Genomic DNA, 13,468 nt, shown 5'->3' on the forward strand with positions numbered 1-13,468 from the left:
CTGCCTTTTTTATTTTTCAGTGTATTGGGATAATTATCAATAGCCATATATTTAGAAAGCCCACAAGAGGGCTGGAGAAATGGCTTAGTGGTTAAGGCACTTGCCTGTGAACCTAAGGACCCATGTTCAATTCTCCATGTCTCATGTTAGCCAGATGCACAATGTGGTGCATTTTGAGTTCATTTGGAGTAGCTAGAGGCCCTGAAATGCCCATTATCCCTCCCTCTGTATATAATAAATAAATAAATATCAATAAAAAATTAAATTAAAACATTAAAAAAATAAATCCCACAATATTTATAATATTTATCAATGTAGACATTAAATTAACTAAGAAAACAAAATGAAATAGAAACATGTTTTTCATAGCAGGAGAAAAGCTAAATCTTGCTGAAGTAAAAACCAAAATCCCACATTATCCTCTGCATGTAAGTTCAATATTAAAAAAAAATACATTTATGTAAGCATTTATGAAATAATTCCTTATTTGAAGGAGCTTAAAAGTTCTGCAAGTACGATGTATATTATCATGAAGATGGAAATTATGACCATTGAATGCAGTATGCATTTTGAATTTTTTAGTTACAGGGCTGGAGGGATAGCTTAGCCATTAAGGAATTTGTCTGCAAAGCCAAAGGATCCAGATTCAATTCCCCAGGACCCACGTTAGCCAGATGCACAAGGTGGCGCCTGTGTCTGGAGTTCGTTTGCAGTGGCTGGAGGCCCTGGCACACCCATTTTCTGTCTCTCTCTCTCTCTCCCTCTTTCTGTCTGTCAAATAAATTAGTTAATTAATTTTAAAAAGTATTTTTGAATTTTTCAGTCATAGCTACTCATATATAGACACAATCATACTCTCGTCTTTGCAGTGCAGTTTCCACTGTTGAAGATAACTCAGAGATACTAAATAGGTTACTTAAAATCATACACATATTGCCAGTTCCATGACCTCTATCTTGGTTAAAATTAACAACTTATTCCCCTTTTCATTGCCAGCTGTCACTTTCAACGTGTCCTGCTTTTAAATCTCAGCAGTATTTGTGATGTATATGAAACTGTGTGTTAATTCATGCTAATTCTCCTACTTAAATCACAGGAACCTTGAAAATTATCAAGAGATGGCTCCCTTCTGGATTATGTCTGTGTTATGCCTTATTTCCATGAACACATTATCTGTGTGTACAATAGAACTCACAGCATAAATTTTCTGTTTACACAATAGAAGTTCCTATCACATCTTGTCCTCCATCACCTCTCTCCTCTGCTATTTCTTTGGATTACTGCCTGGTTTATCTTATATTCTCTTTGTTGTTTATTCTACGGAGCTAAAATTATCCTATGCATGACCTACATCATTTTGTATTGAGCATTGATGCAACTCAAAATTTAATAATGTTTATCACATTACTTAGACAACTGCCTTCTATTTAATGGATATTATTAAGTGTTTTCACACAAAATATTTAGTTGCTTTTTTTCTGGGTACAGTAGGCACATTTTTGTTGAGTATTAGATGGTCAGCAATATTTCCCTGTTTCTACTTTAAGGGCTAATTTGAGATCAACTACATCAATCATATTGTTCCCATTTTCTTGGAAAATGGTATGTTTGGATTCTATAATTACATAATTTAAGCCAAAGAAATCTAATTAGAAACTGTTTGTCATATACTTAGACCAAAATTATAATTATTCTTTTTTTTTTCTTTTCTTTCCATGTGTTTGTTTCTATCTAATTGAGAAATGTTCACTGCTAATTTTAGCAACTAGAACGTTTTGCATCTATCTATTGGGCATGTGAAAAATAACCTCATATAGTGGTAACCTACTGGTAAGATAGAAAGGAAGATGGTTTAACAAGGGATATAAGAAGTTAAACTATTAGAAACAGATGAATGATTTTAAGTGATAAAGTCTAGTACTCAGATATCCTAAAATTGTTTATAAAAATTTATGTTCTAGGATATGTTCAGTTTCTTATTATATTGTCTCATATTTAGAAGTAATGGATTTAAAAAAAATAAATACTCATGTATACAGTGAAATTCTGATATCTAAATTTTATGGCTACTATCTGATTCCCAGATGGTAAAGCTTGCTTGTAGGAGGGTTCTTCTTCTTCTGGTAAAGAATTAAAAGATGAGAAGGAGGCACAGCAAAGTGCAATGAGGACTTTAGTAATAGAAAGCTCCCTATGGGAACAGGTGTGAGCCTACCTCTTCACTGGGTTGACAACTTAATATGAAAGGGATCAGGGTTTTTATTTTGTTTTAAGTATTTCTTTCATTCCCCTGCCTCATCTTTAAATCGCTCTTGAGGGATTGCAGGCTCTGTTCCCGTACCACCTATAGATTCAAAATTGGATTCTTAGCCCTGGTCCTTGTCCCTTGCAAGTCAATGAAGGGAATATTTGAGTTCAATATCAGGACCCAAGGTTATCCTGCCATTGTCGGTTATCCAGCACTTTCAACTTGTAAGGCTTCAGGGCTATTGGTCTCAACAGCAGTAACTATCATACAGAAAAACAAAAAGTTTAAGATCATTATTTTTAATAATCATTTACTTATTGGAAAGTAAGAAAGAGAGGGAGAAAAACACACAGATTTTAGGGAATCAAACTTGGATTGTCAGGCTTTGTAGGCAAGCACCTCAAAGTATCCAGTCCTAAGATTGTTTTTATAATAACAAAATGGAGTTTGCTTGTATGCTTACATAATAAAATAAATGTTTTATATAAAATAATTGAGATTTTTTTTTAGTTTCTAAGAACTTTTAATTCTGGTTGTTCTCAATAATTTAAAAATTATGCATCAGGGCTGGAGAGATAGCTTAGCGGTTAAGCGCTTGCCTGTGACGCCTAAGGAACCCGGTTTGAGGCTCGACTCCCCAGGACCTGCGTTAGCCAGATGCACAAGGGCGCATGCATCTGGAGTTCGTTTGCAGTGGCTGGAGGCCCTGGCGTGCACATTCTCTCTCCCTCTCTCTATCTGCCTCTTTCTGTCCCTCTCAAATAAATAAACAAAAATAACAAAAAGAATTTAAAAAATATGCAGCAAAAAATATTTTTGAGTTTGCATCACATGAATGTCAATTTGACAATCATTTATTGTAGGGCTTTAATAATGTCCTCTGAATTTTAAAATTTGCATTATTTGAGTAATAACAAAAATGCTTTGAGTTATAATTTTATTTATTAGCAATTAAAACTAAAAGCTGTTCTTATAGTTATTGTATTAGCATTAAGTCTTATTTTGGTTTAGTACAGAGGTAAAGTAAATTAATGACTCAGAAAAATATGTTATTTACATTGCTTAAAACAACTTGCCTTCTTTGTTTGTTTGCAATTCATATATTTCTTTTCCAAGAGAAAGAATGTAAATGAACAATGAGACCATGTCTGTATACTGAGTGTGACACACTGTTTTTTTTTTTTTTTTTTTTTTTTTTTTTTTTTTTTGTGGGCCTGTTAATTAGAGGGTTTTTTTAAGAGATAGCTGACAATACTTGTCTGTATTTTCTTTTTATTTCAAATAAACACACTATGCTTTCCACTGGAGACACTGAAATGATATTTGTTAATGCCATATGATCTGTTTCCACCAACTTGCATAGAAATTTAACAGGATTTCTAAGCTACAGTGGACTTTTCAATATATTTGGACTATCACAAATATAAAATATTTGCCATGTAATTTTTTTCATGTAAACTTTAAGGTTCAGTTAAAACATAAGTGTTCCAAGGGATGCAGAGATGGCTTGGCAGTTAAGGTGCTGGCTTGCATAAGCAAAAAAAAAAAAAAAAAAGTTCAATTTCCCAGGAGCCACATAGGCCAGAGGCACAAGGAAGCACATGCTTCTGGTGTTCATTTGCAGTGCCTGAAGGTCCTGGCATGCCTATTATCTCTCTTTGTGTTCCTCTTTCTCTCTCCCTCTCTAATAAATAAATAAATAATTAAAACAAACAATAAAAAGCATTACAATATGACCATTACTGTAGGTCACCAAGTTGTTGCTGGCATTATTTGCTTGTGGGTAGAATTATTTTCATGCTTGAAATTTCATCAAATTATACATTCCATTTCAATACTCAACTTGTAGAATACAACATTTAGTATTCTACCTCATTGTTGCTTTGTTTTGTCTGCTGTTGTCAAACATGTTCCAAACAACTAGAAATCAAAAAATTCCAGAGCTGGAGTGATATGTTTGAAAGATAATATTTAAGAACTTTTACTGCTTAACTCATTCTTCTTTTAGGCTGATAATGTCAAAAAATTTCCACACAGCATTCCACTTAGCATAAAATAGCATTCCACTTTCAAGCTACATATTATGTTTTCAACAATATAGTATATTTGCAGGGTATTTACTAAGTAAAAACTATTGCTCTAAGGAGCTTGAACATATTTAATATTCATCTCATTCATGCCATGTCAACTACTTTTTTCTATATATGTACAGATTTAAGCAGAAAAGGGTTAACTAATTTAGCAAACCTTGTAGAAAATGTATATCAATATTCACTAGCTTTTCTGCCTTTAGAAATTATATCCTTTACCCCTGGAGTAAATAATAAATGCATATAAAAAGGAAATGAATCAGCTTAATTTTGTTATTTTACACAGCAAAATGTACTTGGGTCTTATCCCCTTCAATATATTTTTGTTTATAGGGGTGAAGAAAGCATCAAAATTTCAGCTTTATCCTCTGCCTTCATCCCTTCTATTAGTCAAACTGCTATGTGAGAAGAATTTGCAGACAGGCAAGTCATCTACCAGGAATAATTTATGCTGGTAATTATGAACCTACATTTAAAAACATGAGTTTTTAACTTTAGTAAGTTGTATAATAAATCATACTCAATTAATATAATCTCCATGGAGAAGAATTTTAAAATGATGCACTGAAAATAGTAAAAGAATAAAAGAATCCAATATTTTATGATTCCAAGTGAGTCTCTATTTATAAATGTCAAGCTCTCAGAGTGTGTACCCTGCACTCAGGTCCACAGGCAATATGCTGCTTATGAAAACTAGATATTTATGGGAAGATTTACAAGACAGATACAGCTTAGTAAATTACATTAAAATAAATATTTGTAAAGTACATATTTCTTTGTAGAGAGGAAAAAGAGCACATGGTCTTCCTAGGGTCTCTTGCAACTGTATATGAACTCCACATAAATGTGCTACTTTGTGCATGTGGCTTGTGTGGAATCAAACCCAAGACAGTAAGCTTTGCAAGCAACTGACTTTAAATACTGAGCCATCTCAATAGCCCTTAAAATAAACTTTGATCAACACATAACTGAATACTATTATTCATAAAACTCAAACCCCTGATTTCTAATTGTACAAGTCTTCCATTTTTAATTAGATCTTTGCAATGTCACTCAGTTAGGTAAAAGAAAAACAGCCATGTGGTGACACACACCTTTAATCTCACCACTCAGGAGGCAGAGGTAGGAGGAGCTCTGTGAGTTTGAGGCCACCCTATTGAATTCCAGGTCAGACTGGGCTAGAGTGAGACTCTACCTCGAAAAAAAAAAAAGGGGGGGGGGGGAGAGGGGAGAAAGAAAGAAGCAAACAAGAAAGGGAAGGAAAAGATCCAAAGAGGAGAGGGCTTAAAACCACCTTTCCATACATGTTCAGAAAAATTCAAAGCTATAAGGAAATAGTTAATTATTCACAGACTAACTTCTAAGATGTCTTTCACAAGGAATATCTTATATTTGAAAAGTCAGCCTTATATCACTGCTTCATTTAGTGTGTGCAGTAAAAATGAACGTATAAACCTTCACTGCTGTCTTCTATTAAACCTTGAAAGGGGCTTCCATAGGACAACATAGCACCTACTTGCCTATTAGTCTTTTGGCTCATGAGAAGTGATGTTATAAAGATGTAAAGTGAAGGCATATGGATTAGAACAATAGGTTCTTAATAAGAAACATGAACTTGAGGAAATGATTTCCTTGAGCTACTCTGTTATGCAAAAGAAGTGGAACTTCTGAGCCAAAAAAAAAAAAAAAAATGACTGCATAAACAATAAAGCTGGAATTGTCTGGTAATGCAGTGCTTCATCCCAGAATCTGAGTGTAGATATACATGCTACTTGTGATGGCCCAATCCTGCTGTAGTATTCCATAATGAAAACCCCCTCCTACACAATTGCATTATAAGTTTTTTGTATTTTATGCATTGATGCTAGTGTATTTTCATATGGAGGTAAAAAACCTCTTGTTTGCATTTGTTCAGTTCATTATCATTTGTTTCATATGAATCGGGTGCATTAAAAACAGAAGCAACTGCATCATAGATGAGGTTTCTATCTGAGATATATCTGAAGTATACAGAATATATTTGTATCAAAAAATTTCACGAACCACTTCAAAAAATCCTGTATCCACATGGCTTCCTCCAGCCACTCATAAGGAATCAATTTTATATGCCTCTGTGGATAAACAAACAGTATCTCTCTTGGAAGAACAGCAAGGCCTCAAGGATTCTATCATCCTGACATGTGGATAGTGTGTGAATTCTACCACTAGTTCTCATGGGACCTGGAAATGTCCCAGCAACTAATTTGAAAAAAAATCCTTGAAAATGTACTGGAAATTCGATTACATTTATTAATTTTATTCTAGGCAGCTGACTTCAGGACTCTTAGATAAAAATTCATCAGAAATCCTATAAGGATCCAGAATCATCCAATAATGTTAATGTCAGTAAATGCTCCACTCTCACAGTATGCTCCCCTTGCCTGCAAAGCCTAGGTTCAACTCCCCATAACACATGAAAGCCAGATGCACAAGGTTACACATGCACACAAGGGGGCACATGCATCTGGAGTACGTTTGCAGTGGCTAGAGGTCCCACTGTGCCAACTCTCTCCTCTGTCTCTCTCTCTCTCTCTCTCTCTCTCTCTCTGACATAAAAAAATTAATTAAATTAAAAGAAAAGAAAAGAAAGAAAGACTTCCTCTGAGTTAGGAAAATGGCACAGTAGTTAAAGTTGTTTGCTTGCAATTCCTGCCAGTCCAGATGCAATTCCCCAAAACTTGATCCATGTGTCTGGAGTTTGTTTACAGCAGCAAGGGGCACTGTAGTCGCCTCTACCCCCAACACACATAAAGCAAAACAGACAGTCAGAAAGAAAGACATTGAAAAGAGGAAATAGACTACTGAAAATGGAACCAGGCTTAAATCCCCCTTTCAGCAATCACCTACCCATGTGTCTTCAAGTATAGCAAACTCAGAAATATGTGTTTTAATGTACATATTTAATATAGCCATTGTCAGTTATTTTCTAAAACAAAAAAGCTTTCATGAACTTATTCATTTAAATGTATTTGAGTGATAAGAACACTAAAGAAAATTGTTAAATTCATAGTAGGTACTGAGATTTAAAGTAGATAAATATGCATGATAAGAACAATCTCAAATTTCAACTTATATCAAAAAAGTTACAAAATAGACAAAAAAGTATTGAAAACACATCAGTCATAGGATGTACATACATGGGCATTTAGCCAATGAATTTGTTTTTTTTTTTTTATTTTATTTATTTATTTGAGAGCAACAGACACAGAGAGAAAGACAGATAGAGGGAGAGAGAGAGAATGGGTGCGCCAGGGCTTCCAGCCTCTGCAAACGAACTCCAGATGCGTGCGCCCCCTTGTGCATCTGGCTAACGTGGGACCTGGGGAACCAAGCCTCGAACCGGGGTCCTTAGGCTTCACAGGCAAGCGCTTAACCGCTAAGACATCTCTCCAGCCCCCTGAATTTGTTTTTGCTAGCTCACTATATCAAGGCTTCTGGGGCTACAGAGTAAATTCAAAGTCTAACTAGGCACTTACTGAACCACAGTCTCCAAATAAACTGAAGATATAATTTATTTTTTTGATAGCTTGCTTAGCATGCACAATGCCCTGAGTTAATTTCCTAGAAATATAAGGGGAGAAAAGGTTTAAAAAAAAAAAAAACAAAAAACAGAGTTTAAAAGAAACAGACCTAGTTTTTTTTTTTTTTGTGAAAATCAATTTATGTCAATCTATTCCTGGTGATACAATCACTTGGTAGAACAAAATTCATGACCAAGAAAGAAAGAGCACAGAGGAAAGAAATCTGTTGATTTATTATTTGAATAACAAATGCTCAGTTTGAAAATGCATTGGAAAAAATGACCCATAATCTCAGAGATTCAGATTTTTCAGATTATGGCTTATACTTCTGATAGTTTATCTTAAAGCAAGTTTAATTTATAAATTATGGATAAGCACAGCAGTTACATTTTACTGCAATATAAAGCAAGTGATGGCAGATGTGAGAAAATTGTAAAATAACAAGTCAAAGAAATTCAAATGGCAACATTTGATTCTTAAAATAAACTGAAGTCTCTCTATGTTATTACTATCAAACTTTTAATATGGACATTGTTTAAATGCAAGATGTATTTCACTTTATCTGATTATAGAAAAAAGGAATCATGGTTTTATCATTGTACTTTCAAACTGAAATTCAATATTATATAATTTACATGATATTAAAAGAAGAAATATTTGTATTGTCCAAAGAAATCAGATCATATTCAATGGGAAAAGTAAATCCTACTTTTTGCTATTCCACATTAAAAATAAATACTTAGAACTTCTTTTGTGAAAATGTTTAACTTAAGCTATCTTGTCTTTTGTGAAAAAAATAATATCAGAATTAAATCTAATGTTAATTTAGATATACTGATTTTTAACACTTGAACTTCAAATTAGTATGATATATGTTTCATTTTAAAGATGATGAAAATAGGGTTGAGAGGTATACCAGTGGATAAAATAAAATGATAGTTGCAGGAGTCTTGTTTAACTGAGTTTGTATCCTCTGAACCCACGAAAAGCTAGAGGTGGTAACACGAATGTAATTCTGGCATAGCTAAGGCAAGATGGTGAGTGCACATAGGTGAATCTCATAGATGCTGTGGGCTATGTGTCTTGAATGTGCCACTGAACAATGAAAGGCTTTGCCTCATACAAGTTCAGAGTCAAGGACAGGCATCAAAATGGCTCTTCCCTGATGTTCACACATACTGCATAACACATACACAGCCACCCTTGCACACAGGTGCACACACGTACACAGGTAACAAAAAGCTTTCTCAGCAGTGTTTAGTACTTACATATAACTACAAAATCACACCATGTGCATTTCACGCCGGTAAATTTTTCATTACAGGAACATCATCCTATCTTTCTGGATCTTAAGTGTATTCTCTCCATATTAAAAAAAAAAAAAAAAAAAGATGTACTTCTTTTCCATGACTAGGTACTCTCTTAGGTTGAATTTGTGTTCACTTAAAACAAATCTTAAATAAATCAAACGAAAATGCATGCACTCACAGACATACAGATGAGCTACAGTGTCATGGTGAAGCACTGAAAGGAAATGCTTTGAAGCTTTTGTCCCGCTTGTTACCTTACTTAGCTGCGTCCCAGTGCCTCCATGTTGTTCACCTAGGAGAACAAGTTTCAGACTTACCATCATTAAAGACAGATCAAAGCAGGCGATTTTCTGCCAAACAGAAATCAATAAAATGATAAATTGGATTATTATATGTTGCCATTAGCTTCACATTACTCACAGAAAGCACCCAACGAAAAGAAGCTTGTGGGAGGAAAAGGTTTATTTTGGCTGATAGGGGAAACTCCATGATGGCAGGAGCAGAGGCTGGACATCACTTCCTGGCCAACGTCAGGTAGATAACTACCGCCTGAGAGTGTGCCACACACCGGCAGGGGGAAGCTGGATGTAACACCTATAAGCCAACTATACACCACCTACAGGAGGCTCCAATTTGCAAATTGCCACCATCTGGGGACCAAGCATTCAGAACACATTATTTCATGGGTGGGCTAATAAATTAAACCACCACGTAATGAAAATAAAGATATGGAGAAAGGAGGAAAAGAAATCTAAATTAGTAATAGTCATGGTCTGACTTAGGCTAGTAAGTGTTTTTAGGTCTGTAGACTTGGGTCATAAAGACTCATTGCAGTCAGGTTTGCATTGTTGGCAGAAATCACCTGACCAAGAACAGCTTCTGGAAAAAAAAAAAAAAAAGAAAATGATTCTTTTTTCTTACAGACTCGAGGGGAAGCTCCATGATGGCAGGGAAAATGACAACTTCAGCAGACGGTGGACAACAGCAATAGGAGAGTGTGCCAAACGCTGGCAAGGGAAAACTGGCTATAACACTCATGAGCCCACCCCCAACAATACACTGCCTCCAGGAGGCTTTAATTTCCAACTCCCATCAGCTGGGAAATCTAGCACTCAGAAAACCTAAGTTTATGGGGGACACCTGAAACAAACCACCACAAGGCTCCTTACTAAAGTGCATGGAATTCTATAGACTTTTCTCCAAGGTAAATCACATCTAATAGATGAGGACTGTGTCTATATTCAGCAGATACACAATATATACAGTAGCTTTTATCATGATAAATATATCTAAAGTATTAATGAGGGACAATAGAATAAATGTCACACTAAGATTTTTCTCTGGATATATACTCTCATATGGACCATAATAAGATTTTATAAACATTCCTGTTCTGCCTCCATTTATTTCTAAACTATTCTATATACACTGCTTTCTGTCACTAGAAGAGTCAAAATATTTTGAAATTTTTACAAAAAAAGAACTCTTTTCACTTAAGTTTTTATGGCTGTTTTTTGAAATAACTTTGCCAACATCAATTTTAGCTATTTCTGCACACACAAAAAATGAGGAAATTATATAAACTCTCCAAAAGCTGAGATTTAAGTTTTCTAGTCCTCAAAACCAGTGTCTGACTAATAATATAGCATATGTTAGTATTCTTGATGAGGGTTGAATGTGTTTACAGAGTCTCTGTAGAATGGGAGCATAACAACTCTGTTTTGTCAATCCATCCCCATGAAGCACACTCATGGGATGACTTCAATCTGAATCTTCATGAATATCTGAACTTCTGTTTTAATTAAACAGTCTCAATCCAAAGAAAATGTATGTTCTATACCATTGTCTTCCTGTCTGATGAATTCATCGAGTTGTACATTTTATACTTTCTAGAAGTGAACTAATTTGTGAAGAAGAAATAGATACAGTCTTAAGTCATGCTAACAATACCCATCACATTCACAGAGGTTATATTTAATATTAGACAGGAAAATTTTTTAACTAATATTTAAAGTTCTACTTGTGCAAAAGTTATGGTCTTGGATAGGTTTAGTGATGTGCTGTCTAAATCCAACTTCATAGATGAATAATTCTTTCCCTAGCGGCTGGGATAGCTGCCACAAAGATTCTCTAAGCTGACAGACCTCCCTTAGTGTTGTCTTTATAGAAAAAAAAAATACTCACAATCCTGTTTCCTCCAGGGTGAACTCTGCAAAATTATGTGGATTGCCTTTGGCACCATTAAGCATCTTTCCATGCAGAGATAACAATAGTAGAGCTAAGAGGAATAGAGGAAGAACTTCTTGACACAGTAGTTACCTCACAAATGTGGTTGCATGTGTTGTCTGAGAATCAAATTGTTATTTGATTGGACTTTAGGAAGGTGATAAAAAGTGACAAGGTTTTTATTAGTTGATGATTTCCTTTTCTTTCTTTCTTTCTTTCTTTCTTTCTTTCTTTCTTTCTTTCTTTCTTTCTTTCTTTCTTCTTCCCTTTCTTCCTTTTTATTCTTAACACATAAATATAGTATAAAATACTTTTAAAAATGTTTTTGGTGATCCCTGTTCATCATAGATATACATTAGCTCATTTATTCTTTCACACAATCCTGTATAAGGTTCATTATTCCTAGTATATAGAGGAAGAAACTGGATCTATTCTCTCTGCGACATGTCTAAAAAGTGACACAGCCTGGGTCCAAGTTCCATTCTTCTACGCTCTAAATCCCAAGCCTGTTGTCCCCATATTCACTGTACAACTTGTTTTACAAGAAAATACATTCATAACAAATGAATAACTGATGCTATACAGGATTACTAACCAAACACTGTATCTGAATATGTAATAAACTTTGTTGTAAATTTCTCATTTCTGCTTCTTGGCCAAAGTGTATTAATTCCAAACTTCTGTTCTTCTCAAGTCTCACACATATTCACTGCACCCCAAATTCTTTATGCAGAACCTTTGATATAACATAAAGCCAAAGAGGAATCAATTAAGACATAAAACATACATAAAAGTAGCCAATTAGCAGAAAGAGAAAAGTTACTGGTTCTTAAATTCATATTTGTCTTTGATCTTAAAGGAAAGGGGAAATAAAAAGAAACTCTATTATTTATAAGGTTCATTTGACCATAAAGGAGAAAGTCAACCAATGGTTCTGGAATATATTGCCTCAATAGCTCCACAACACTAAAATGAAAATGTCACAAATATTTTATATATAAGATACTCAATAAAGAAATAATATCATCTAGAAATCTTTACTTTAACTGAAGTGTTGAATATTGAATTATTGTGACATATATATATATATATATATATATATATATATATACACACACACACACATACATTCCTTAACAAAAACTCAGATAATAACAAAACAATCTTCAGAAATTGTGGGGAACTAAATAAATGTGGTTCAATGTGCTTCAAGTACACAATGTTAGTATTGTGAACCTCTTATGCAATCTTTCATATCTTAAGTCTCATTCATGTTTCATAAGGAAGAGGGTGACTGGCAAGTCCAGTTGATGCCCACAGTGCTGTTACACTTCTGGGTTGTTGAATGTACCCACATGCTTTGGAATCTACATGACAAGGGACACTGTTGCCCTTGGGTACCTACGCTGTACTCTGTGCTAATGGAAAACTACTTCCCTCTTCCAAGGTATATTAGGTAAAAGTAAAGCACTTTTATTTTGGGGAAACACCATTGATATGAAATCTTGCATGATTATGGTAAGTGATAGCCAAGAAAAATAATTTTATCACTGAACACTTCAGCTAGGAACACTCAATATAATAATAATTGCAACTGACTTCTCTGGAATACACCAAGATCACTGCTTCAAAGTTAAGGTAAAAAGAAATAGGCAAACAGCAATTGAAAAAAAAATGGAGTGCAATTGAAAAAGCAGTGCATAGTGAAAGCACAGGAAAGAAAGAAGAATTCAGTGTTATATATGTCTATGAGTTGCAAAATGGTAAGAAATTAACATAAATGACACTAGAGAGATGATGTCTAAAATGAGGTAGAAAGCAATTAATGAATGTATTTCAAGTTATAAATCTAAAGGCAAAAATAGACAACATCCTTGCAATCTATTTTCATGAATGTTCATAGTTCATTAGATGATAATAAGCTATGTTCATGAAGGTATGATATATTGTAAATTTAAGGAAGGACAGAGTTTACAGAACAGTGTTGCATCAACTAATTTCTCATAATTGTGAACAAATACATGAAGAAAGAAG

The sequence above is a fragment of the Jaculus jaculus genome, chromosome 3, assembly GCF_020740685.1.
Source record: "Jaculus jaculus isolate mJacJac1 chromosome 3, mJacJac1.mat.Y.cur, whole genome shotgun sequence".
Classification (NCBI taxonomy): domain Eukaryota; kingdom Metazoa; phylum Chordata; class Mammalia; order Rodentia; family Dipodidae; genus Jaculus; species Jaculus jaculus.